The 27,228-nt window shown below is 37.9% G+C and overlaps 1 long non-coding RNA gene across 1 annotated transcript; it reads right to left on the bottom strand.

The window, feature by feature from the left end:
* Positions 1 to 1,783: 1,783 nt before the first annotated feature.
* LOC139598270 (uncharacterized) lies at positions 1,784 to 17,251 on the bottom strand. The gene is made up of 2 exons (XR_011681845.1): positions 15,681 to 17,251; positions 1,784 to 3,420 (listed from the first exon to the last, which is right to left on the bottom strand). It is a non-coding gene; the product is annotated as an uncharacterized lncRNA (long non-coding RNA).
* Between the last annotated feature and the right edge of the window lie 9,977 nt (positions 17,252 to 27,228).

Genomic DNA, 27,228 nt, shown 5'->3' with positions numbered 1-27,228 from the left:
AACCCACAAGCAATCTATCAACAGAATAGTGATGTACTGGATCATTTTTCAAATCCTACTGTATTTTACAGGCATCAAATGATCATGACAGCTTAAGGGTAAAAAAAGGTTTGTCCAAGGCTGTGGCCAATTTCAAATGTGTTTTTTCCTTCAAAGGTTGTCTTTTCAATTTTCATTTTACATCCTTATTATAATATTACTGTCTATTAATGTAAATGATTAGTCTGTGGAAATATCTTTCTATAAATGGAATCTTGAAATCTATTCTCCAACAAATATTTATGTAGTTCAGTGGAAGTGAGTTAGAGGTGATGGTTTGCTCATGTGATGTTCCTAAAGAACTTGATCAGACTTTGGAACAGATTATTAAAATTCTGCATGGAATACTTAAGAGCAAATCTAAGAAATGTTAAACAACTTATTTTTACAGTAGCCAACATTAGTTTGTATTTACAGTTTTTCATATCCTACTGAACTGCATTACTAAGTTGTTACAGGGGCAGAGTTCAAAGGCAGACATTTTGGGAAAAGCAAAACACTCTGTGGTTACAGAATAAGAAATAAATCTCTAGTGCCTTTTATTAAAAAAAAAAAAAAGATCAGAACACTTAAAAATTTTGTGTGTTTACCTACAATTTTATATGTTTAAAACTTTGCTGGAAAAAATTAAATCTGAAAGTGGCATGAACTTCTGTTACAGTTGAATTTGTCATGATGGTGAAGTGGGTGCTTGTGCCTTATGCCAGAATGAAATCCAGACTGCTGTGTTTGGCTACCCAGAGAAAAGTTGTGTCTGAAAGGTGGTAATTCAGACTTCTTTGCACTGCCCCAGAGATTAATTCTATTGCTTTCACCCAATTCCTGCCTTTTAAGAAAAGTTCAGATGTCTTCTAGTGCTGAATACCTTAGTGGTTCTAATATAGATCTACTAAAAACCATGATCATCAATGAATTTCATATAGCTTCCAAAATGAGTCTGTTCTGTTATCTGGATCAATCTCAAATGTGGTTGATGGGTAGAAATAAATATCTCAGTATATTCACCTCTTCGTGAGAATGTGCTATGGGTTGTTTATCGAGGAGGCTTTTTTGTAGTGCTGCACTTGAGCTATTGAGAAGGACAACACTACTCAAATTGGCATAGCATCTGTTGGGTTGTGCAAAACCCTACATACTTTTATTTTTGTCATAGAGCTGCCAGCAAAACGTTGGTTTTATTTGCATATAAAAACCTGACAAGTGTGGTTTCAGGAAGTGGTCATGTTTTTAGTGTTGATTTGTATCCTTCTCTCTGTATGAACTGTGTGACTGTGAAGAGATTACTGAAAACACCTAAATTAAAAAATACTTATCCTATATATATATATATATATATCACAAAAAACATAAAGGCTGTGGTCAGGTCCTCTAGGATAAAACACTATGTTTCCAAAGAGTGAGAGTGAGGCCACCTCCACAAGCAGGGGGCAAATTCCTGGGAGATATTTTAGCAGCACATACTTTTTTGGTATGTTTGATATGTTTGGAATGTTTGGCCTGTTCACCAGCTGTCCAGCACATGTAAGAGAGTGCAAAGCAGTTGATGCATTTTAACTTATAAATTGGACTGAGCAGCTACAGCCCATTCTGAAATTTGACTTGACCACTTCACCACTTTTATAACTAATAGGTACTTCAAATGTCTTGAGTGTGGAAAGAAAGAGTTTATTTCTAGAATATTTGATTTATTTCTGCTTACTGTACTTTTAATGTAATTGGTAGTATCTAGTGAATAAAATGAGACTGTTTTAGCAATATTTTATTTCAAATTTATCTCCAACATAAATAATTCAATCCAGCATGCTAAGTTTGGATTGTTTCCAATTGATATTCTGGAAAGATACAATAAGATTTGTAAGCAGCAGATTTCCAGCTATGAAAAATTGCTAATTATTAAAATGCTATATTTACATTTTGCCAGGTATTGAATTGTTATCAACAATACAGAATTACAGATTTTTTTATTTATCATTTTAAGATCAATACTATCAAGGAATGAAGAACATTTATTTGCTTTCCAAAGCATTAAAGAATTTGAAAACCTGTCACTGGAAGGCAGAATGCAAGCTTTTCTTCATACACATCTTTATTTCTTTATGAATGAAAGCAGTTCTCAAATTTTCTTTTAAGAGAAAGTTATTAGTAACAGTTTCTTATGTACATTATTCAAAATAGGGTTATTCCTAACATGCAAGCAAGCTCATTATTTGGAAACATATGTAACATGCATTTCATTTGGTACAAGGACTGGTGACATTCCAGCGTTCCAGAATGGAAGGTGATTCCTTTCTCAAGTGTTATAGACTGAGCTTTACAGATGGTTTCCTCTCCAAAAGCTGTTGAAGGCACAGCAAATCCCTCAGTCACCCTGAGTCACTTGTTTGTCAGGCCAGTAATCTCCCTTTCCCTCCGTGCTAAGGATCACCATGTGACACAGGAATGCTCCCAGTGTCAATCTGCAAGTCTGATTTGCTCAGTCTATATTTGATTTCAGTCTTGGTCTGGTTTTACCCTGTTGAATCTCCTCAGTCTCTTGATGTCACAGGATTGACTCCCAAATCACACCAGATTATGCCAGTAAATAAAAAAAATGTTCAGTCAGCTTCTTCTCACAGTGAACACACTATGAACCTAGGATTAATCTGGTATAACTCACTTTTCATTTACAAGAATGGCCTGGTTATTAATATGTCTTTTTCATACATAAACGTATGTGAGACATCTGTCAGTGGTGTAGATCATTTTCCTATCAATTTCCTAATCCTGCTTCTTTTCCATTATCATTCCTATACCACTTACAAACTGCTAACCTGTAAATATTGTTGTTGTCTCTTTAACCTTTGTTGTACAATATTAATACTTTTTTCAATAATTGAGATTTATCTGATGTTCTAGTACTCATTATAAATTAGCAGCAGAGATCTTTTCAGATTAGTGGATGGTCCAACACTTTCAGGTATTTGGGGCCAGTTTTTAATATTGATCTTCAGAAGATGTTTCTCACTGTTCTTTACAGAAAATATTCTATCATTGTCAGATGGAGAAGAATTTAATATGGGGGTTTGGGTCTCCACTAAAAATTTGAACAGGCATCAAAAGTAGGCATAAGGATTGACTCTGTGGAGCTGATTGTAGCAGGTTCTGCTTTGGATGCAGCAGACTGGCTTCCACCAGCCTCTTGGACTCTATGGGTGGAGGCTGTCCAGGAGCCTGAGTGCTGCTTTCTTCCACAAATGTTTAATACAAAAGAGTTCCACCAGACATTCTTCCTCTTCTGCATGTCTCTTAGAGCCAGATGTCTGCTGTTCTCTAGGAGTCTTAGTCTGTTTTCTGTAGCCAGGTTCATTTTTCTGTCCCTGGAATATCTGCACAGCAGTTGCACTGAGAAAAAGCAAGAGGAAGTAGCAGTATAAATACATTTCAAAATTATGACTTAATAGACCTAATAAAGACCTGGTGGGATGATTCATCTAGCAGGAACATTAATATAAACAGCAGAATTTGTTCAGGGCAAGTAGACAGAGAAAAGGACGTAGGTATTTCCTTATATGTTAATGTATACATAGGCATCTCTTGCTCTGAGGTTATTAATAAAGAGGCTCAAAAGTTGTCTCATAATTTCTGAGTACAATTTAAAGGACAAAAAGTGTTGGTACACTGATGGGAGTCAATGGTCGGACAGATATCCAGGAAATCACATGATGAGCCTTTTGTAAGCAGAATTATCCAAACTGCAGCACTCAGTCCCATCGGCATTGATTTCAAAAATCTGCACATTGGAAGGAATGCCCTCAGGCAGTTGGCTAATTTTTGAGAAGTTTTAGTGGAAATTTTCTATGTAGAAGCTGGAAAATGCAAAGAGAGATGACATTTTCCAAATATGATTCTCTAATTTGGTAGAACATAAAGGAAAAAAGCAAAAGTTAAAAGCAACTCGGGCACTTCTTGAGCAACGATGAGGCAGCAGAATTCATGACAAACAGGAAGAGATGCAATGTGCTTCAGCAGAGCAGATTATAGGAATTCAGAGAGCTAGTAAGTGAGATCCTGTGGGAGACAATTCTGAGAGAGAGTTGAGTGAAGTAGGCAGATCTTTAAAGGAACTATGTTAAATGCAAGTTTATGCAAAACTATGCAAAAGAAAACTATGCAGAATTGCAAGTTATGACAGTGCGGAGGAAGGGAAGGAGCTGTAGATCACTTACCAAGGAAAAGAATTTAAAGAAAGATGAATGGATGAACATGTGAGACCAAAGAGAGAAAATCAAAAGCAGAGAGTGAAACCATGTGGTGCATAGGTGATGCATGCTTCTCAGCATGTTGTTGCACCAACAGGCAGAGGCAGCTAAAGAAAGACTTAGCCCACTTCTCTGCAGAGTGAAGAACATTTGCAAACAATGCCTGGAAAGCTGATAGATTCAGCTCCTTTTGTGTTTCATTCCAAAGGTCAGTTACAAGCAGGTGGTATCATGACAAAAAGGGCAAGAACTTAAAAGAGGGAAGAAAACACTTCAAGTTATGCAAGCAAATGAGCTATTTTGTGATCAGCCAGTCCAAAATTATATTCTGAAAATCCAGAAGATAAAGGGTATTTAAAAAGTAACAGAAGAGTGAGGTTAAAATTATAATACATGGAGTTAATTTTATTTCCTGTAGAAATAGTGGAAAAAATAACATGTTAGCTATGAACATTTAGAAAATACTATATATAGAGTAAGGACTGGTCAATAAAATCCATGTCAAGCCAAAATAGACTCAATCTGTCATAGGACATGCTTCATATGTCTTCACAAAAACAGTGGATACCACGTCTTGATTTTAGTGAGTCTCTGGACACTGTCTCCTAGAACACTTTTGTAAGTAAGCTGGGAACATATGGTCTTTATGAAAAGGCTGCTAAGGAAAGAAATCAAACTATGGCAATATATTGAGTGGGGTTTTTTCAGGAATAATCTGTGCTTGTTCCAGAATTAGTTGATATTTTCTTCAATGACTTGGCTGATGGAAAAGTGCGGGTGCCTTATATATTTGCAAATGATACCTAGTTAGGAGGGAATGCACGTAGCAGATTAAAACTCAAAACACTCATGACAATTTAGAGAAGAGATGTGAGGCAAATCAGGAGGTAATTCAATAGGAAAAAGTCAGTGGATCTGTACTTGGACAAAAATAGCCATCTATCCAAGCACTGGACAAGAGTCCTCATGTGGTTGTTGTGTGTTTGTTTCAGAAAATGAGTGAGGAGCTCATAGAAAATTAGGAGATGAGCATGAGTTGGTAAAACTTGCATCTCTAAAGAGCCACTTGCCATTTGCATTGTTGTGGTAATTCTGGAAGAAGTCAGTTTCTGTGGGCTCCCTGCCTGCCCTGGTTTGACCCCACCTGCCTTGCAGTTTGGTGCTGGGCATTGGTGAGATCCTGTGATGCCTCAGACTGCAGATATCCTCATGAGCAACCCATGCACTATCTCCTTTTGTTTCTGATCTAGTAACTCCTGAACTTTTTAAATTGAAATCTGTCAACTCTTGGGAAGATATGCTATTCCAATATTTATGCAGTATCTTGGTCCTGTCTAGGAGTGGTAGCATCCTGTAATTGTCCTACTGGGTAGCAATGTCACTAGTGTCTATTGCAAAGAGGGCCTTAGAACTGGATTCAGATTTGCTGATAAGCAAATGGCCTTTTAAAAAAAGTGTATCAATTCACTATTAGAACTACTTAAACTTTTCATAAGGAGTTAACACTTTTTTTTTCGGTTTAAGGTTTGTCCTTGAGTAGTTGTTTACCATCACTTTCCATAACGATATCCATTATCCAGACCTGCCCATTAAGTAGTTTCTGGAAGCAGATTTTGGTTCAAAGTCCATTTCCAGGCATTTCAATCCCCCAAATGCCACTATGGCTGAATGTTATTTTCAGGGAGAGGGGGGGACAATTAAAAATAATGTCAGGGCACAATCCAGTAACAGAAAGAAGGCTGCTCCAAACTCCAGCAAAGTCTTTCACCAGATAGATACACCCTAAAAATATGAGAAATTTTGAACAATGCTGCCACTGCCATTCCCCATCTATAGCATAGTAGCAGAAGTGAGATCAGCTTTCAGAGTATTGCTAATATCTGGAGTGTTAATGTTCCACACCAGGTTGCACCATGTTCTGTTTGTGAACTATAATGTACAACAAATGTTTTCAGGAAAGTTTTGAAGGTATTTATGACTTAGGCTGGAATAATTTTGAATTTCCTTTCTTTCTCTCAAAAAGATGGTTGAGTTGAGGCACAGCTAAACAAGTCCACCTCTAAAGGGGAAATATGAAAGTGCTATAATGGGAGACAGCACTTCTGCTATGTGACCAAGTCACTGTATAATGCATTACCTTATCCACCCCCAACCTTAAAAGTCAGAAATGGATTTAGCTTCTAAGTTCTAACAAATTAGGGCCTTAAAAATGGATTTAACATTAATAAATCACATTAAATCCTCCATTTCAAGTCCTCAAGACAACATGACGCATTTTGGAAAAAAGATATATTTTATAAGAAAATGGAGAAATATGTTTTCTAGCAGACTGCTCCACTAAATTTGTCTTATTATTTTAATTTTAAATCTGGAGGCATTTAGAAGCTTCTTAAGAGGTTGGGATGTTAAATTAATCAGAGATGACAGATTGGTGGGCAGATGAGAACAAGCGCTATCATGAATTGGTGTCATGTGACCCTGAAATTTAAGGTACTGTCAAATTGTGCTGTTAGTATATCTGAAAGACATTTATAAACCAGAATTTTCAAAGGAAGTAGATGTTTTAATACCATTTTCTTCCTGATTTTGATGTTTTCTTTTAGAAGGAGAACAGAAACATTCAGTAATTTTATGAAAGACTTTGAGGAAATCTATACATTTTTCATTACTGTGAAAATCTATTTATTGCTTCAGCAGGTGTTCAAAAGCAGAACATCCACCAAAACCTTCATGACCTCCAAAAGTCTGCAACCTGCCAGGCTGGTCCTCTGAGATGAAGTCCATATAATGAACCTGCCACCTAGGGCCAACATAGGGATTTGTGCAATGGACTTGAATCTTACATTTTTATTTTTTTCCCTAGTGTGTTTCTGCACATTTTTCAAACTAGAAGAATGGTTAAATTGATATGGTGTATGGGATTGAACTAACCTGCTGAAGGAAAAAAGCTACACTAAGATATTTTTTTACATATTGAAACAGGTTAAAATAGCCAAACCCAATAAGAAGTAATATGTTAAAGATGAATAAGAACTTGAGTTATAAATTTTATTAAATAGGCAAACATAATTGTTTTGTTTTCTGGTTTAGGAGGACAGATGGAATGTAAAACAGGGCAGGTGAAGAAGGATGGAACACAAATTTGTAACAATACCTTAAAAGTCAGATTTTAACCTGTAAGTATAAGCCATGCGATATAAATAAATGATAGCTGTGTGGCACATTTGAGCTAGATATTGGATATAAAATAGCAATCAAATGTCTGGAGAGCAGCTGCTTGCCTATCTATAAGACATCTGGCTCTTTTCCTCAGCTCAGGAAGAACTTGCTGCTACAGCCAACTGTTGTGTTTCAGAGACCTGTTTTATTTTCCAGCATAAAATGTAAGTGCAATGTGACACAAAGCAATTTTCCCTTTTGAATTGCTTAGAATTTTTATGTTCTTTTTGTGTGGATTTATACTGCATAAACCTCTGCTTCTTTTGCCACCCTTTCCTGTTGCCCTTCCTATATACCCCAATCTACCAGTCAGGCATGATCATTACAACTGGCATAATTTCCCTGTCTTTAAAAGGCCCTCTACTTTGTCTTAATGGTGTTTTTATTATTTAACACAGGCAGGAGAAAGATCACGTTAAATGCTGCTTTATGAGACAAATGCAGCTTGCTGAATCTGTGGAGACAGGAGGCTGCAGCTACTCTTGCGTGCACTGCACTGCCTGTCAGTGCTGTCTCCTGGTGCTCCTCACAGCCTCCAGCTACAGGGCAGCTTTCTTTATGTCTTTGCTGATTACTCTCCCTCCAGAGGAATGCTGAAGTGTCCAGAAAGACAACACAGAGGTGTTCTTTCTCTGAGAGACACATGGTACAACAAACCTACAGTTTACAAGCTAAAATCTTTATTTTTCAAGAAATATAGAAAATTTGATTTACTTTTTAATATGAGGTAAATGTTATTAAATTCTGTCTCTTGAAAACCACTGAGCTGGCTGGAAAGTCAAAAAGCCTTCCACTTCTATTTTCTACTTTTCTCTTCATGTTTTCAAATGTTTCCTGAAGCACTCACTGACAGAAAATGAATCTGAACCTAAAGATCACTCTGTACAGCTTGTTTGTTCCAGGGTGGCTGGTGAATATTTAGGTAAACTTTTCTTGTGAACTTTTAGGAGCTGAGGTGTAATCTGGCATTCTATTTATCCATGTAGAAATCAAACAATCCAACCAGGTTTTTCATTTGTCCTTCCTTCCTTCCTTCCTTCCTTCCTTCCTTCCTTCCTTCCTTCCTTCCTTCCTTCCTTCCTTCCTTCCTTCCTTCCTTCCTTCCTTCCTTCCTTCCTTCCTTCCTTCCTTCCTTCCTTCCTTCCCTTGTGGGAACTCATCCACTGATGATTTTTTAACCTAAAGACATGATCCTTAATATGGCCTTTTACACTTGCTGTCAACTTCTGGTTTATGAGTTATGATTTAACTACAACACAGATAAGCAGACTGTACTCTTTCAAAGCAGTATCTTGAGGGCATTCCAAAGAACATGCACCAAATTCCCTTTTAGCATTGCTAAAATGAAGACCTTAGAAAATTCACTCCTAAATTATCACTTTAAATTTCTCATTAAGTTATAATAGCAAATTAATTCAGAGAACGAGATAACAGATTATATAAGGAGTTACTCAACTATTTTATGTTAGCCTATAAGTGTTCTTTGAGAGTAAGAGAGAAGCTATAGCTATAGCAGAAAAAATTTCTCCTTTCACAGCATTTGGTCTGAAGCCTGTTTATTTTGGAAACTTTCTCCTTGATTGTGGTGCAGTGGGAGGAGTTTTCACAGTGGGCAATTAATTTTAATCAAAACCATCATGTATTTTGGCAAAAAAAAGTGTGTGTTTGAGTAGGTTGGAAGGAAGGGTGAATCCTTTTGTCCTTTAAAAATACATAATCTGATTTGGCAGGGCACATTTGTGGTGTCTCTGTGGTAGATTTTCTATTACATTTTTTTAAATACTCCCATCCCTGAGAAAAAAAGCTACAGGAGTTGGTTTGAGACCTTCATTAAAGGCTACACCAAAGCATGTTTTATATGAAAAATGGCTTTGCTACTGAGAATGATTGGTATGTCAAGATTTTCATTTCAGCCAACATTTTTGTTATTAGAAGCAGCTTCTGTTGTCTACAGAGGGGTTTTGTTCAGAAAGATATAATGCAAGATACGAAAAAAGCATCCTTCCAGTGTTCTTATCTACTATGCAATACTTCTATTGTAAGCATAGATAATAACAATTCTAATATTTTTTTCATTTCCTTGGGTGCTGCTTCTTACTCACATCTTATAATGGTACTCTCGATTTTACTGCTGCTTCTCTGTGAGCTAGAAAAATAATCAAAGAGCTTGTTTTTCAGTGTGTTTATTGAAACCTTGGAACTGGATGCCTGCCTTAAAGGTGATCTTTTAAATCCCTTTTGCCTTTTTGTATCTCCCGTGTAAAATACAAAGACTATCACATTAAAACATGTTTTCCTTATTGTTTTCTGCATCATTAAATCTTGACAGGCCCATTTCTCTTCCATTTCCTTTTGAAAGAACACCAGTTTCTGAAGAGTGGAAGGAGGGAGGACTGAAGTAGGTCAGAGCCTTTGGTGACATAACCATGACAGTCCTTTCAAACTATTCAACAGCCAGATCATCCATAGATTGGAAGGAAAATGAGAATCCAATTAAAGCCAAAATAAACAGTCTGACACTTTGTTCAATATGTTTCTGTGGTTTCTGTTGTGTTTTGTTGTTTATATCCTGTCCCACCCTTGCCCTTCTGGAAACTTTATTATCTTTTTTGTGTACTGATAAGCAAGTTTTAAAATTCTCTCAAATCAGGACAACTCTGCAGCATTCAACTCTATAGGACCATAAGTTTCTTTGGATAGCTGAAACAAATTTCTCTGTACCTTTGAAGACATATACCATATTTTATTACTACTGTGACTATTTTTACAAAACCCTTGCTTCCTGAGCAGCAACCACATTCCCAGGGACTGTTTGCATATGCCAGCAATAGATAAAGTTAACACATCTGAAGCAACTAAGGAATGGCAGTAATGCACTGGATGGTGCTTGCTCTCTCATTTCTATTTTTGGTTGGTTTTTTTTTGTACAAGTTGTCCTACCCTATCCTGAAGAAAACAAACAAACAAAACCTGACTAAAACAGAAAATGAAGGTGAATGATGCTTGTTGGGAGATAAAACATCTGATTATTTTATGTTGTCACTGACAATAGGCTGACAAGGTAGTGTTATCACTAATTCATCACAGCCATTAGAAGGGAAGCACCACACTTCCTCATCTGGTCTCATGAACTCTCAGGATCTACTGAGAAACTATTACATGGTAGCCAACAGCAACAAGTGATTTTCTTAATGCAAGTATTAATTTTCTTAATACATTTTGGCCTTGTCCAGTGTAAGATGTACAAAGTACAGTCCAGTCAACAGCAGCCAAAATACCTGGAGCATCTTGAAACCCAGCAATAGTTTGGACATGGTTAGACAAGGCATCCTAGAAGCAAAGGACACAAAACAATTATGAAAGGAGAAGCTGGGATAGCCTTGCCCACAGTGTCTCCTCTCAGGTCAATGTTAAACACAGCAGGAAAGTGCATAGAGACCAACTAGAAATATTCTACACACCAGCTGAGTGAGCTGTGATACTGTGTCCTTAAGGGTGTCTGGGGGTGTGTTTCAAATATTCCTGTACCCTATCTCTAACCAACAAGATCCTGTAATTTCCAGCCACTTCCGTGCTCGCCTGTTGCTGAATGTCAACAGTAAATACAGCTGGCAAACACAGAAGTTGAAGCAGTTAAAGGATGTGTCATATTTCACTGGAAGTTTATTATAATTTGCAGTTGAACTTGATTACTTAAAGGTCATCTCACTTCCGTACATAATTAGTTTTCCTTGCTCCCAATTTTACTTATACAATTGTCAAACTAAAATAATTAAGGAGGGAAAGAAATTGGAAACATATGGGGAAAGAAATTGTTTTCATGCACCAAAGAGCACAGAATTATTAAACAGTTGAGGTTGGAAGGGACCTCTGGAGCTCATCAGGTCCAACCCCCTTCTCAAGCAGGTTCACTTAGAGCAGGTTGCCCAGCACCATGACCAGATGGCTTTTGAATATCTCCAAGGACGGAGACTCTAAAACCTCTCTGGGCAACTTGTGCCAGTGATCAGTGACTCCCAGAGAGCAAGAGGGTTTCCCCTTTTTCAGATGAAACCTCCTATTTGCACCCATTGCCTCTTGTCCTGTCAATTAAAGATAATGTAATGTCCTGCAGTGAATCAAGGAGATGGAAGCTAATTCACATATTTCATTGTAGTGTCCAGCTAAAGGATGTAGTGATGCCTAAAGATGAGAGACTGTCAAAATCTGTTCATTTCTGGCAAAGAAATGAAATTGCATGATGAAACCTCCTCAGAAGTGTCATCCTCTTGTAGATGCAGATTTGGTGTTGGACAAGTCTTTAACTTGAAAACTGTGAAATATTACCTTCAGTCAGCTTGACAAGCATCATTCTTCCAACATTTAGTCTTCAAATCTACAAATCCCAGCAGCAAGTACACCATAAATCTTCAAAAGTGAGCAGTAGGTACGACTTGCTTCTTTTAATTCTCTTTCTACCTTTGCTGAGATGCTGTCCTTTACTTTTCTGCTACAGCTACTTAATTTTTCTCCCTAGCATTACTAGTTGCCCAGATTTTACTATAATGATTATTCATCAATTTTTTTCTCTCTCTTGAAAAGTGAAAAATAGCCATGTCACAGTGATGCAGCACTAACTCCAGACACCAATCCTTTTGATGCCATGGCTGAGTCACTGCAGGTAGAATGCTGCTGGTGGCTGTGTCACAGGGGGCACGGGTGACATGGGAGGCCCAGGATGGCTGCCTGGGCTGGCAGGGGCTGATGCCCATGGCAATGGGCACTGGCTGCTTCTCCTTTGCTGATTCTCCTGTCTAATACATCTGGGTGCCTGGACAGGGGTGAAGCCAGACCATGTCAGTCTCCCATCCTCTACCTCCTCTGACGCTCCGTTGGAGAACACTGCAAGTTTCTGAAACAATATTGACCTAAGGATAATAAAACACAGTTCCAGTCTGTACACTATCAGGGTTCTAGATACACCTGGAAAATCTTCATAATACTGGAAGATTAAAGGGATTAAAGGGAGCTCCACCCTATTCTCCCTCTCTGTATGCATCCTGGTCTTACAAGGAGCTGGAAGCTCCCCAGAGCCATGGATAAATGAGGCTACTTCATCACCCACCTTCTCTGAGTAAAACTTGCTGTAAAGTTTCTGATTCATAAACACATTGGCTGTTTTTGGCTTGTGCTTTCTTTTTACTGGAAAACTTCTGAGCCTTTTCCTTTTGCATAGCAATTGCCTAAGCCTAAGTTTTTAAAGAAAAGATCCCCAACTGGCAGGCTTTTCTACACAGACCAGGTCCTCAAGGGACCTTTCAATATCTTTCACCCCAATTTCTATTTTCCTTTTAATCATATCTTTCCAGTTGGATAGAGAAACTTGTTACCTGACAGCAAGATTGCTTTTTTTACCCCATAAGGTCAGAGTCTCTTGCCATTCCCTTTTGTTTCATGCTCTTTATTTAGTGAGAAAGGTCAGGTTAGGGACTCTGACCTGAGTAACTCAAGATTGTTTTTTGGAAAATCTTCTGAAGACAGAAAATAGGCAGGCTATTTTGTTCTTCTTTTATTAATCCAGACCAGAAATTACTTTCTTATATGAGGAAACACTGTAGTGGAACTGAAGATCACTTAGAATAAAGTTGTATCATGTGGAACTTCTCTTTGTTAAAGAAAGGTATTCAATAAATAGCATAAGGTAGGTAAAATAACTGGAAAATGATGCTGTAACAGAGGCAACACTTTCTTGAAGATCTAAGGTATGGCACAGTGATTTGCCCTAATTGTTGTTGTACTTTTATCATCCCTAATCATTTTTATGCTATTCCAATTTCATCTGGGGACTTCCAACCAAGGTTAGGGTTTCAAAACTTTTTATATACAAAATGTATAAAATAAGATTGTCCCTTCTCACTCATTGCAAGTGCACATGGGAATTCAACACAGTACTGACATTAATGATAATATCACAGAAAGATGTTCACAGTGGTCCTTATAACCAATCCCTATCATAGCACTCTGCAGTCTTAAATTTAGCAGAAGAAATTGGCTCCAAAGAATAAATAGTCTTTATCCAAGCCTGTCACTGCACTAAATTAACCAAGATACCTCTCTTTAAACACAGAGGTCTTGGCCTGCTTTCTTTGGCAAGATACTGCCACAAGTAACATGGAGTTAAAGATCTAGAATTAGAAGAAATACATCAATAAAAGTAATTGAAATATAAGAGTTTCATTTCACCAAAACTGATAAATCTTTCTATCTATGCTTTTATGTAAAGAAGAGTTTATCAAGATAAATCATTTGATGTTATTGAGATGGTGTTAGGAAGATAATAATTTCCTTTTTAAGGAAGAAAAGGAATAAAGTTAATTTAGGTAGACTAAATCTGCTCTCATCTTTTGCCCTTTTATTCCTGCTTCTTTGAAGCCAAAGCAGCAAAAATCTATGTGCCAAAAGAAAGGAAAAATTCCTGCAAAGCAAGAAAATATAGCCCTACTTTTCTAATGTCTCAGAGAGAACCACTGTATTGAAAAACTCTCAGGCTACCTCTAAGCAGCCAGCACAGATGTTAGAAGTGCTTTAATTGTGTTAGCATAGTACTCTCCCAGGTCGGTTCTCCTGTCTGAGCAATACCATAAGCCCAGGGAAAGCACCTTAAAACACAATGGCTCTTCTCTCAGGCTGACCCAGCCTGTTCACATTTAGCTGATATTTTACAAAATCTAGGCTTAGATTGACTTTGACTTGCTGTTGGAGAAGTGCAGAGAAGCACAGACACTGTGCTTTCCCATTTTGGCACAAGGTGGGAAAAAGAAATTTCATAAACAAGCAGGCTGGTTCCAGTCTGGGTGGCAATGAGAGTCTCCCTTGCAAGGGTTCTTCCAGCAGCACCTTCAACTAGATCAGGAGACACTCCCCAGGGTGCTGTTCTGTTCAGTTGTAATAGCCAGCTGAACCATGGTCCTGAGAGACTGCTCCATGGGCATGATCCATCACTGAGTACCTTAAACTAAATAAGCAGCATGACCTAGATATTCTATCTGCATAAGATTGCCCAACACAGTCATTTCAACAGCTGAAGGAACACTTTCTAATGACTATTTTCAAGTATCTTATCTTGTACAGTTTGATCAATTCCTTAGCAAGAACCACCCAGAGAGTGTTTGGGATGGCCTGATTCTTCACACAAGATATTAATCTTCACACTGAAGATGTGTGAAGACTAAGAAAATTATTATTACAAATGGCTGCTACATCTCAGAAATTAGCTTTCAGTTTGTCTATGGATGCTCTCATACTTCTCTTAATTTCATTATGTCTTACCCAAAATACATCTTGGTCCTACAAGCACTGCCAGAAGTCAGGTGTTTTTTTTTCAAATGGTTTTAGAAAAACAGTTTTTCTTAAAAATATGTTTTTAAATGCCAAATTTGGATAGTACTGTGTACATGTTTTTAACTTCTATTGGGTTTTTAACTTCTATTTTATGTAAGAAGCTGTGCTATGATCCATCTATGACGATAAAGCCCAGGCCTCTGCTTAACAGTATTTACTGTTCTCTTCCCGGACTCCTCTGTGATAGAAGTGATCTATCCACTTGAATATGGAATTTGGTCCAGAAAGTATTTTAGTTTTAGTAGTATTTAGAAGTCAAACCTGGAAGTTGGAAAATGGATCTCAACACTTCCTTTCCTTGAGTTACTCAATAGATCAACAAGGTTATCTTGTCCCAAAATTTATTGCCTGTCAATTTGCACTGTTTCACTTGCACTTAAGTCAGAATTAATCTGGTTAGTTATTAAATTTTTATTTTCTGTTACTTCTGGCTTCTCAAACCTATGTAAATTCAGGTATTCTTAGCTTTGATATGGTTTTATGATGTTTTCGTTGTGGCAAACATTGTAGAAGAATAATGTTTCTCTCACCAAATTGGTTGACACATATTTGATGCAAGCATGTTGACAACCCACAGTGAAACACCTGTATTAGATTGAAATGGCTTTTGAAAGGCTGAAGTTCTTCAAAAAATGGAAATTTACTGTTATATGCTGTTTTCCATATACTTTTACTTGGGACATACTCAACATGTCATTTTAAAGAAAGAACATTAACATAATTAACTGTGTAATCTGAATGCCAAATGTATATCACCCACTGAATCACAGGATGGGTAAGGATGGAAAGAGCACTGGAGCTCACCTGGCCCAACATCCCAGCTCAAGCAGGGTCCTCCAGAGCACCTTACTCAGAATTGTGTCCAGATGGCTTTTGAATGTCTCCAGAGAAGGAGATTCCACAATTGTCTGAGCAACCTGTTCCAGTGCTCAGTCATCTACACAGTTAAGCTCTTCCTCATGTTTAGGTGGAACTCCTCATGTTCCAGTTTCTGCCCATAGCCTCTCACTCTTATTTCTGGAACCACTGAGAAGAGCCTGGCTACATCCTCTTGGTACCCTCCCTTCAAATACTTCTATACATTGATATGTCTCAGTCTTCTCCCCTTCAGGCTAAAAAAATATGGAATGCTTCATGAACTAGCATATGATCGTATCATATCATACCATATCATATCATACCTCATTACTAATGTTACTTTTCTCTTCTCCTGTTTTATTGTCCTGGAAAAATAAGATGACTACAGTCTCCACATAAACAGCATTTTGGTTGAGAAGTTACACCCAGCTGGATCCTTCCTAGCCTTTTCATTTCTTCTGGCACATGGCAGTAGATGTGGTTGCTATCCAGCGGATTAAAATTACCTTTACTTATAGAGTGAACCAATCAGTAGCTTTATTTAATGTAGAGAACTGCCATTAAAGAATATTAACTATACAATACACCTGTGCAGAATTTTAGAACCTCCTGCCAGTTTGGAAAATGAAAAGAAAATATGATACTTCTGTTTCCACTGTTTCACTGACCTATATCAGCAAAGCTATTTAGCAGCTTTGAATGGTAGAAACCAGACAAGAACAGATACACAGAAGAGCTTTATCTGTAGCTGCCATTCAAATGTAATCCCAGACAAAAGGGGTGAAATTTACCAGTCAAAATTATATTTAGCAGCATTTTAAGACATCCTTCCAACTTCCTTGTTCCAGAAAGACAGAAGTCTCACATAGAGAAGTCTCACATCTGGTAAATTATGTTAAAGTGTCTCAGATACTCCGGGATGTCGAAAAGGCCATTAAAGGCCTAAGAACTCAACTCCAAGTGTTCTTTGTACTCTTGGTATAATACTAAAATATAAATAAATTTTAATTGAAAGTTAATATAATATCATTGATTATATTTTTATTTTCATCTACATTTTCATATATTTTGTTATTTTTAACTTCTTGAGTTACAATACTTAGGGAAAAAATTGAAGTGTATGTGTATACTGAGGCTGACGAGACTGGTGTATAAAGCCCCCAAAGCCACAGCAGAATACTGGCAGCCCTTTCAGCAGACCATGCATGTCTAGCCTTCTACAGTAGTCATTCTTGAACTTTGTTTTGTTCAACAAACTTCAAGCCCCAGGATATGTTTAAAAAACCTATTCCGAAGTTTTTTCAGGAAACCTTAAACATTTTTAATCATACCCTTTTGGATTTCCTTCCTTGAACTCCTTGTCTTTTTTCCCAGGCACGTAAATGAGGGTGTAAGACCTTACTTGTTCATGGTGTACCCTGTCTACTGACTTGGACTCACTTTCTTTACAAAGTGACATTGATACCAAGCAGTGAAATCTTAATAATAACCTCTAAGACTTCCATCCACACATCCAAATAAGCAAGCAGTTACCTTTCCTTGGCTTGCCCAGAGTGGATCCGTGTTCGGAGGAAGAGGTTATCACCAGCTGCTCAGAATTTCTTTAACTCACTATCACTGCTGTGCAGCTTCCTGTGGATCTTCAGGAAGAATGAAATGAGGCATCTAATTTCAATGTAGAATTCATTATCCACTCTTTCTTCAGAGCACCACAAATTAGCCAGGAATGGCCAATGTCAAATCATCTGGGGTACTTAGCAGAACACCAAGAGTAAAAACAATTATCTGACCCAAAGTAATCATTAAGAAGTTTGCTGAATGAAGAATGTGTTACCTTAAATCAATTTCAACACCCCTTTTTGTAGACACAATTTCAGGTGGTAGTACTGAGTGCATATAGTTTCAAAATAATGATTTTCAAATTAATTTCAGTTATTTATTTTTGAGGTTCTGCACAAACTGCCAAGAAAAGAACACTTTCCTGCAGGATTTTTTAGCTGCATCTGAAGCATGGATAAGCTCTGCTGTGTGCAAGTCCTGCATATAAATTAGCAAATACATCTTAAAGTGGAATGAGAGAGGACCTTTTAAAAAGGTATATTTATTTTATCAGCAAAATATTATCTCAATTGCCAATAAGTTCCTAATTTTTACTATAAAATTTATCTATGATGTATTTTTCTCATACTTTTTGTGGAGGCAAGTTGAAATAACATTTTCTCTATACAGCCAAGATGGATGCATTTTAAAAAGGAACAAGGCTAACAGGACAAATCTTTCACCAAAAGCTTGTTTCTGTTTTATTGAATTTCTCCCCCTACCAGATAATCAAAGGAGAAAGAAGAGTGCTGGCACTCAGAAATAAAAATGCATTTAGGATTGTCCAGGAGAACAAACTTACAACTGTGGTTTCATTGTTGGATCATTTGGCACATGCTGTTGATATGCTCAGAGCACCTGGCTGCACAGGTGAATGTGGGGTGATCCTGAGCTTGGTTCTGGCTTTTCAGAACACCCTTATCCGAAGCCTGCATATCTGCAATTACCATTGTGTCTTCACAATGGTAATTGCAGATTACTGGTAGCACCTCACTCATCTGTGTGCCATATGGACAAGGTTGTGATAGCCCAACTATCAGAGAGTGGAGAAGTGTGAAGGTGTGTCTGGAACACAGGCTTGACACACTGGAGAGAAGGATTGTCTGTGGTTCTTGTCTTCTTCATGAGTCTCAGGAGAAAAAAAACAGGCCTTCAGCAGAGAGAGCAGGCAGCCTGAGTTACTACAGACCAAGGAACAAATGACAAGAGACGAATTTGCCTGTCAGCACATGCACGGTTTGGGCAGGCAATTCAGCCTTCCTGAACATCACCCTGCTAAGGACATAGCAAATCAAAAACGTGCCCCAGGATGTGGCATGCAGTAATTGCAGAAGAGTGAATAAAAGGGCTACATTTATATTTCTTCTATTTTGTACAGCTTCTCTTCTATGTTGTACAGTTCTGTATTTTACAAGCTGTCTATTTCTATGGGAATCTTATTTTCAGGTCATATGTAAGCACTATCTGAGCAAACGGTAGGCACAGTTAAACATGTAAATCTATTTAAATTTGAATAACATTGTAGAACATCAAAGGAAATATTTCATGAGTGAAGTTTGTCATGGTTTAAAATAGGAAAAGCACTCTACATTAAGATTTCCAGTTTGATTGTTTTTCTTTCAGTCATCAGAATACATATGAGTTTTTCAACTTGTAGAGCAGTCTTAAAATTAATGTGTTATGAAAGTAAAATTATTTTGCTGCACTTTGCATCCTTTTCTTCTTATCCAAGAGCCTTCTGACAGCCACCTAATATCAGCTAGATTTTCAAGTGTCCCTTATTGCAGATAATTGGAAGCATCTGCTCCATTGTTAAAATGTGCACTCCTGTGCTTACAGCTGAAAACTGTGATCTCAGCATATCCAAACATCTCTTCATCTTCCCAGCTTCAATATAATTTTCTAGTTCTGATCATGTCCTGGAGTAAGGAGTTGGTTATTCTAAGTAGTTATTCCTTGATTTATGTCAATTTGAAGAAATTGCAGAACTGCTATAATTTTCAAGTCAATTGTTCCTCCTCACACCACCTGTGAACTAAAAAGGATGTGCTTTCCAAAAGATATTCAGTGCCTGCTGCTCAGTTGTTGGTTCCTTGGCCATTCCTGAAATTTTTTTAGCGTTGCATCTTGGCTGATACACCATCAGCAGTTCTGTGGCACAGAAGAGCCGAGTGCTGGAAACGATCAGTGTGGGCATGTCGTTCCCTTCAGTTTGTAAGGATCCTCTCAGGCTGACTGCCCTACATACAATCCAAGAAAAAGAGATTCTTACACATTGGAAGGACCCAGCAGGCTTATCTCTAGTACCTCTTTATTCAGCTCTTGCTGGTTAAAAGGGCCAAGAGCTCAACTACAGGCACTGTCTCGATGAGTGTGTTCAGCTTGTGACAGGTTTAGTAAAAGTGGTGAAGAGGGGAAGAGGGTCTGCAAATCTTCAGCAGAGGTTGGTATTCCTGTCTCTGGAGGAGACTTTTGCCTATACACAATAGTTCCTGTTCAGAAAAGTTCAGATACAAAATATATGAGTTGCTGGTGCAGGACAGCATTGTGCAAAGGAAGTACTATTAAGAGAACTTGGAGACTAGTGTAGTTCTTGCCTTCCTGTATTTGATAAATATTATAGACATTCTAACAGATTTCAACATCCCCCAAGAAATAGATATCTTAAGTCTTACTTGATAATGCATTTTTTACATTGAGAATCATTAAGATTCTTAATTTGTGTCTACAAGCAAATGAGGTGTCCAGTGTCCCATACACAACCAGTCTCCTAGAAAACCAACTGGTCTAGTAAGTGACTCTGCTCAGCCTGAGGTAAAGGCTCACTCCCTGGGCTCTCCCTACTGACTCTGAAGAGAGCCCAGACACCTGTATCTAAAATCATAACACACATAAGTAGATAGCTGGGATGGGTTGTCTTCATTTGCAAACTGAAGGACTCCTGGAATCTCCTGTTTTCATTGCACTGAAAGAGATATGCTTTTTTAGGACTTAATGGTGCTGCCCATGAGTGCTTGGGAAACTCTTGTCAAAAGTAGGGGACAGTGTGGGATTTCTTAATTCTTCTTCCCTCTACTGGTCACTTATTTATGAAGCAAAGATTAAAATGCCATTTCCTTTCTCCTTCCCATAATCTTGTTATAAAACATTATCCTTTCTACCATCCTCTCTTTCTCTTTAGATCATCATCATCATATTGAAACTGCCAACACATAGGGAGTTGTTTTCCCTAGTTTGCTTAATGACTTCTGTGCTGCAAATAGCAGTTTAAGGGGTGAGTGTAAACACAGTGGTATTGTAGCCTGAACCCCAACCAGCCCCCTTTTTGGTGAGCATCCAAGCTTGGCCTCCCAGCCCTCTACAACCTTGGAGGTTCCCACTACTTCCCCCACAGATTTTGTGCTGTCTTCCTTTAACTTTCTCTTTCAGCTCCAACACTTCCACCATTCCTTTTATGAGTACCACAACACTTTGAATCCAACACCCCTCAAAGCCCTTCCCCTGTAGCCAACATTTGCTGACACAATTTTTCTTTTCCTTGAAATAAATGTGACCCTGTTTGTGATCTCCTTCCTGCACAGAACATTCTGCAAAATAAGATTTGTTAAAAGCTTCAGCCTGGTGACAGATTTTAGCAAGCAGCTTTTTTCTTGGATACTTTTGCCAACAGTCATGCCTGATTCTGGGCAAGGCTGGCCTACTGATTGCTCTGCATAACCAAAAACTGCACAATTCATGTAAGGCAAGAGAAAATGCTTTCTGGTGAGGAAGGGTATGTATGTCTACACAAGTAGATGGCTGCAGGTGCAGTACATGTCCAGTCTGAAATCTTTGTCTGATACATTCTGCTTCTTAGAAAGGCCTGACTTCATATGAGCTTGGCTATCTGATGTCTACTAAAACAAGGAGTCTCTATCAAAAGAAACTACATCAATCTAAACAATGAACAGAAATCTAAATTCACCAGTTTTATTTAATTTTCCTTTTGTATTACCTAACTGTGTTGCTGTCCATCTCCAGCTCTTCCTTTTCTTCTGGACATGAAATAAAATTTTTAATTCTGAATTTTCTCTGCTATTTGATTCTTTTTTTTGACAAAAATCTAGGCAGATCTAGCAGCCATTTTCCTAGAAGTAGGCTAGTACTTATTTAGGTACTTTAAACTTCAGTGCACCAGACTTTCCAATAGCCTCTGCAATTTGAATACACAAGGAGATAAGATGTGGTTAAGCCATCAGGCTGATAGAGACACGGTATCAAGTCAGGTTTGAAGGTGATTAAAAATAAATGTGAAGACTTAGAAGGCTCAGAATTGCAGTCCTTACCTATCCCCAAGTCTGCTAATAACTCCCAATTTCTTTTTTTCACAGCTCGTCTTCACTTATGTCTGACATTATCAGACCACCCATCTTAGTTTGAAGAAAATGTAAGCTTAACCAAAGCAGAGTATTTAACAGCTAAGTGGCTTTTCTTGAGTAACAACTCACACTTGTAAATTAATCATGCTGCAACAGTCTCACTCTAGGCTAACTCCACATACCAATTTAACTCATTTTCCATGTTCTGAACGTGGAAACATTAAATCTAGGTCAATATTTTCAGCAAATTCAATAAATTATTCACTGAGTCAATTATTTTCTCAAGATATTTTGTACCACAAATTTTCTACCTGATGCCATGCAACCATTTTAGCATTCAAGGAAAGAAACCATTTTTATCTGCAAAAGGACTGTGCAGTCATGCATCTTAATTCAGGATTTAACATCATTAGGTAAAGCATAGCAGGAGGGAAGCAAATTTCACCCCACCACACACTTGATTATCTTCAGACTGAGATGTACTTGTGTCTATATCTGCTTATTCTTGAAGTCAAGCAGGTGAAAATCCTCCATTAATGCAATAAAAATTGTATATTCCTAGAAGCAAGTCATTAAGCAATTTGTCTGACATTGGCTGGAAAGTGTAATATAGCTTCAGATCACTTGCCTGACCCTGTAAATCAAAATGTATTCATGATTTAACAAATCCTATTTTTTTTATTTCCCTTCTGAATTTTACAGTTTACATGTAGTATTAGTAAAATCACACCAAAGCAAAACTTGGAAGCAAAAAGAAGTAAAAAAAGAATAATAGTCTACTGTCTTCTAAACAGAGGTTTCTGACAGAAGTGAATTGTAAGAAGAAGTTGAATGAAAGATATGGAAATTTGACACGCAAAGGTTGAATAAGCAGTTCTGAAAATAAGGGCTGGGCAGATGAAATAAGGACAAAAATGTAGGCAAGACACAAGGGGATGGTTTGCAGGGAGCCCTGGCAATCCCGCCAGCATGGGGAGAGGTGGATTTAGACACACTGTCATAAAAAATTCACGGAGCTCAACCATAGTCAATCCAAAGTTAAAAGGAAATCTTCCAGTGAGATCCTGTCAGAACTGACATGCTCAATATTCTACTCCTTACAAAGCCAAGCCCAGCAGCTGTACTGGTGATGAATGGCTTGGAGCGAGGCACTGCCGTGGCAGTCTCTGTCGTGTTGGCCCAGTGATGCTCATGGGCTGTGGCAGGCGGTGAGGAAGCTGGCAAAGGCGTCCCACTGGGTCTGTCAAACTCACCTTCCCTTCTCCCTGAACGGCTCCTTTTGCTTTTCATCACTGTCACAGCCATGCTCCAAAACAGGTCCTCTTCCTCAGCTGCACTCCCAGAGAAAACTCAAGAGCGTCATGCATTGCAGGACCACACAGTCAGAACCTTCATTCCCACTCACTTCCAAAATTTAAACCTTTCTCCCTTTCTGCAGCCTTGACCTGATAATTGTGCTGGTGGGAGGAATAAACTGTTAGTGCTGCTCCACTGAATTTGGATTTTAAATGTTCAGCATGCCATTCATTAAAACTGTAATTATTAATAGTTTTTTTAAAGGCATTGGTGTCACACTTTTTTTTTTCACAGCTTTAATCTCATGACTAAGGAACTGTCAGAAAGAAGAGAGACTCTTTTCATAATGGAAAACATTTTCATGTGTTTTAGCAGAATTTTTTATCTGCAAGTTGAACAAACAATTCCAAAGAGCCTTGTTTTTAATGGGTTTTCCAATTATATTGACTAATGTACAGAGAGAGGTCAAGTAACAGCTATTTCCAAATAAAATTACATTCTGCTGAAATCAGAATCTGTGACTTTCTCAGCCCTGAGTCTTTTTCCCCAAGCCATTCACTATCAGAGATTATCTAATTATATAATATTTTACACAATAAATGCAAGCATTGTGCTTTTTTGGCATCTTTTTTATCTCTATTAGAAGAAGCTAATTAGACTGTATATTTCATGTGCAGGATGAATACGTATTATATGTACGCAGATATGTGGTGATGAATGTTAGGGTCATTAACAGTGTTTCAATGTACAATTAGATATTTCAGATTTGAATGTCATTGGTAACAACATTAATAGCGTACAAGGTTTTCCATTAACCCACTGAGATCGTGGGATGGTGAACTATTACCTCAAAGGTATTTCCCTTCTGAGGACCTAAGATCATACCAAATCCTAGTGTGGCCTCATTCTTTATTGTCACCCAAGTGCTTTTTAATGCAGGTATTATCTCTGAAAGAAGTCAGCAGATGCATCATGTACCAATTCTTCCTGAAGCATGGACACATGAGCAGCCACATGGCAAATGCTTAATAGGATTTCAAGTACATTTGCAAAGCAGACTGTTAAAAGCAGTTTGTTGCATTTAAATGGCATAAAAGGTTGAGTTTATTCTAAGCTCTATACTATATATGACATTTGGAATTTAACACAAAAGAAGAGGAACAAACTAGAAGATAGTTCTGGTACTTTTTTTTAGCTGGAAGAAGTCCTTAACACATTGAAGCTTACATGACAGGGCTATTTCCTGTTGCAGGACACTCCCATCAATAATGAGAGAGAGATTGGGAAAGCCAAAGATGAGAAATTAAATGCCTGAAACACTTTTTTTGGAGAGCAGGACAGGAAGTGGTGAGAACAGACATTTATTTTTATACTGACTGTCTCGGTTCTAGGGAAATGAGAAAACGCAGTGTGAGTTGTATTGGCAAGCAGTGAGTCATTGATTCACTTCGCTGATAAAAGTATGGAAAAAGTATCCCTCAAGGAGGAAATAAACTGTTGAATTTGCAGCTTTACTGGAAGAAGGGGCAAAATTCTTTTTCTGCAGCTCTATTGTTGCACCACATGAAATGCTGTAAAAATTATGAATTTAAATACATAATGGAAAAGACATAATAAAGGAATGACAGATAATCAGGTCTATTTTCCCTATAGCCTTTTTTATTTTATATTTGTGATGCCTGATTTAGTGTTTTTACTAGTGGCAGTACACAATATCCTAATTCCACAGTCGTTCTACTGAGTGCTGAAAATATTTGCTGAATAAGTTATCTTTTAGAAAAATATATAAAAGCTATAGGCAGAGTCCCCCAATGGCATAACTTGCATGTAAAAATGCCTCTTATGTGTTTTTTCTTGCCGCTACTTGAATCCCCTAGAGCTCCTTACAACCCTAATGTAGTGTTTCCTACCCAAGAAGCTCAGCTGCAGACCTGCTGATTAACAATTTTATGGGCAAAAGAAGAAACATCAGGAGTAGCTGGGGCTTGCCAGAGAACCAAGGAAAGGAGAGTATCAAATTGCTCCAATGATCCACTGCCTCTTGGAGCCTGTGCCTATCCCCTCTCCTGTGTGGCTGAAATGTGGCTGTGCTGACCCTGTCACCACAGCCTGGAGTCCCACTAGCATTTAATCAACCTTATTTGCAGCCTTGAAATCCAGAACACACCATTAGATTATCCACTTTGAACCTTCTCAAAGGTTTGAACCAAGAGAGGAAAAAAAATGGCTCCTGCCCCACCTTGGGCTTAGTTGGGTGGTATTTTTCTACAGCATTTCAGAGCTGTCTAAGCAATTCAGGATTCAGAATTTGACATGGGGGTTATTTCTTCCTCAAAAAATGTTTACTATTGATGCTGAAGTCTTTCTTTACCTCACAAAAATAGTGAAAAAGTAGCTAGAAATAAAAAGAAAAACACATCCCAGAGACACAGAGAGAGAGAAGGAGCAGAGAAGGGAGGGAATTATCAGTATAAACAGTGCTGCAGACATGGAGCTGTTCCAAGCCTATATCAGGGCAACTGGTCATTCAGCTTGGATTTGGATTTGTCAGGAGCACAGAGCCTAACCCATCATTCACTGGGAATACACTGCTCTTCCTACATTGACTGCATTTTTAGAAAAGTCAGCATTTTCCATAAGAAAACTTTTACAGATGCTCTAGGGTATTGAAGAATACCAGCCTTGCCAAAAGAGAAGCCTTAGATTTCTTGTTATTCCCAGGCTCTGACTCCTCAGAGTGCCATCTTTCATCTTTCAAACAATTTTCTTGTCAAAATGTGGCTTTTTGAGAAGGGTTTTTCCCCTTCTGTCCAGTTGCTTTAGCATTTTTATCCTTCATATTGAAGGAAAAAGTTTTATCTTGGATCAGCACAGGTCCCTTTATGTTTTGCTTTCTATTTCAGCAGCATGTTGTATTTAATAGGAGACATTTCCAAAAAGGCTGAGGGTCAGACTTTCAAGTTTGCACTTAACAGCTGCATGTGTCTGAACTGAACATCCACTCAGACAGCCATAAAAATTCCCTTCAGCAGACTGAGCATGGCCACGCAACACAATGCTGCCTTGCAAATACCCAAAGAAAATCCTAGTGAGCAGAACAGCCATTTGAGACTCAAATTCAGGATTTCTGTGCCAGTGTCTGGACAATGTGATCATGCCCTTGCCACAGCAACTCGGGTCAGCATTGCACTGACACCATGGCATTGTCCCCTGCCAGCTTATGTCCTGACTTAAGGCTGGCATGGAAGGGGTGCTTTCCCTTTGAGCTTCCTGCGCATTTTGAAAGAGTGTGACTTTTGTAACAAAGCTCACTTTCTAATCTCTCATTCTGGTCTTGAGGGTTGCATGGCAGCTGTGGTCTTTAAACATGCCTGATCAGCATTTTAGGCACAATCTTTCTGAGATATGACTGGAGTATCTGTTAAGATTAATGTGCTTCACCAGCAGCCTAACTCAAAATTCCCAGTTCATAGTTGTTGGATACTTTTATTATTATTTTGATTAAGACTGAAAGTGAAATTTTCTACTGGCATACCAGAATCAAACTCATCACTTGTAAAGTAAACAGAGATTTTGAGTCCCAAATTATTGAATGAAGTTCTCCTCAGGGAAGTTTTCTTTGCCATTTCCCAAAAAATATGCCAAGTATCTTGTATGTTTTGCAGCAGATGCCCTGTCCACAACAGATTTGTTATGGCATGTTCTGAATTTTTCTGCATTTCTGCTGCTATCCATGTAAAATGATCAACTTATTTTGCACAATGTATCCACAAATAAAAGCAAAACCTATGCATTCTATAAATCATCTGACATTCCAACAGTGTGCTGTTTTCTGACTTTGGATGACTCATTGTCATATTCATTTTTTAGCTTGTTCATCTATTAAATGTAACACGCTCCATGACAAGTGACCCATTTAATTTTCAATGCTAATTATGTCTTTTTGGACCCTCCTAGTTCAATTTTCCTAGTCTTAGTGCCAAAGGTTAATGCCTTAAAATTAGATATCTAAACAGAAGTGGGACATAGGCACTGCTAAATGAGTAAAGCAATTATAATTGTGCAGCTTTAAGCATTTCTTCTACTAACTTTCTATAAATAAAACTTTCCTCAAAGGTTTCAGCACAGATCAATTCTGAGCTAAGAGTAACTATAAAAGTTATTGTCAAATTCAACTAATTCTGGAGTTATGAGTAATAAGACAATTACCATAGAATTCTACAGAAATGTAATTTTTTTAG

Source organism: Agelaius tricolor, unplaced genomic scaffold, assembly GCF_023055355.1.
Source record: "Agelaius tricolor isolate 1412-34295 unplaced genomic scaffold, bAgeTri1.0.p SCAF_1, whole genome shotgun sequence".
Lineage (NCBI taxonomy): Eukaryota > Metazoa > Chordata > Aves > Passeriformes > Icteridae > Agelaius > Agelaius tricolor.
This window is presented reverse-complemented; position numbering and strand designations above follow the sequence as displayed.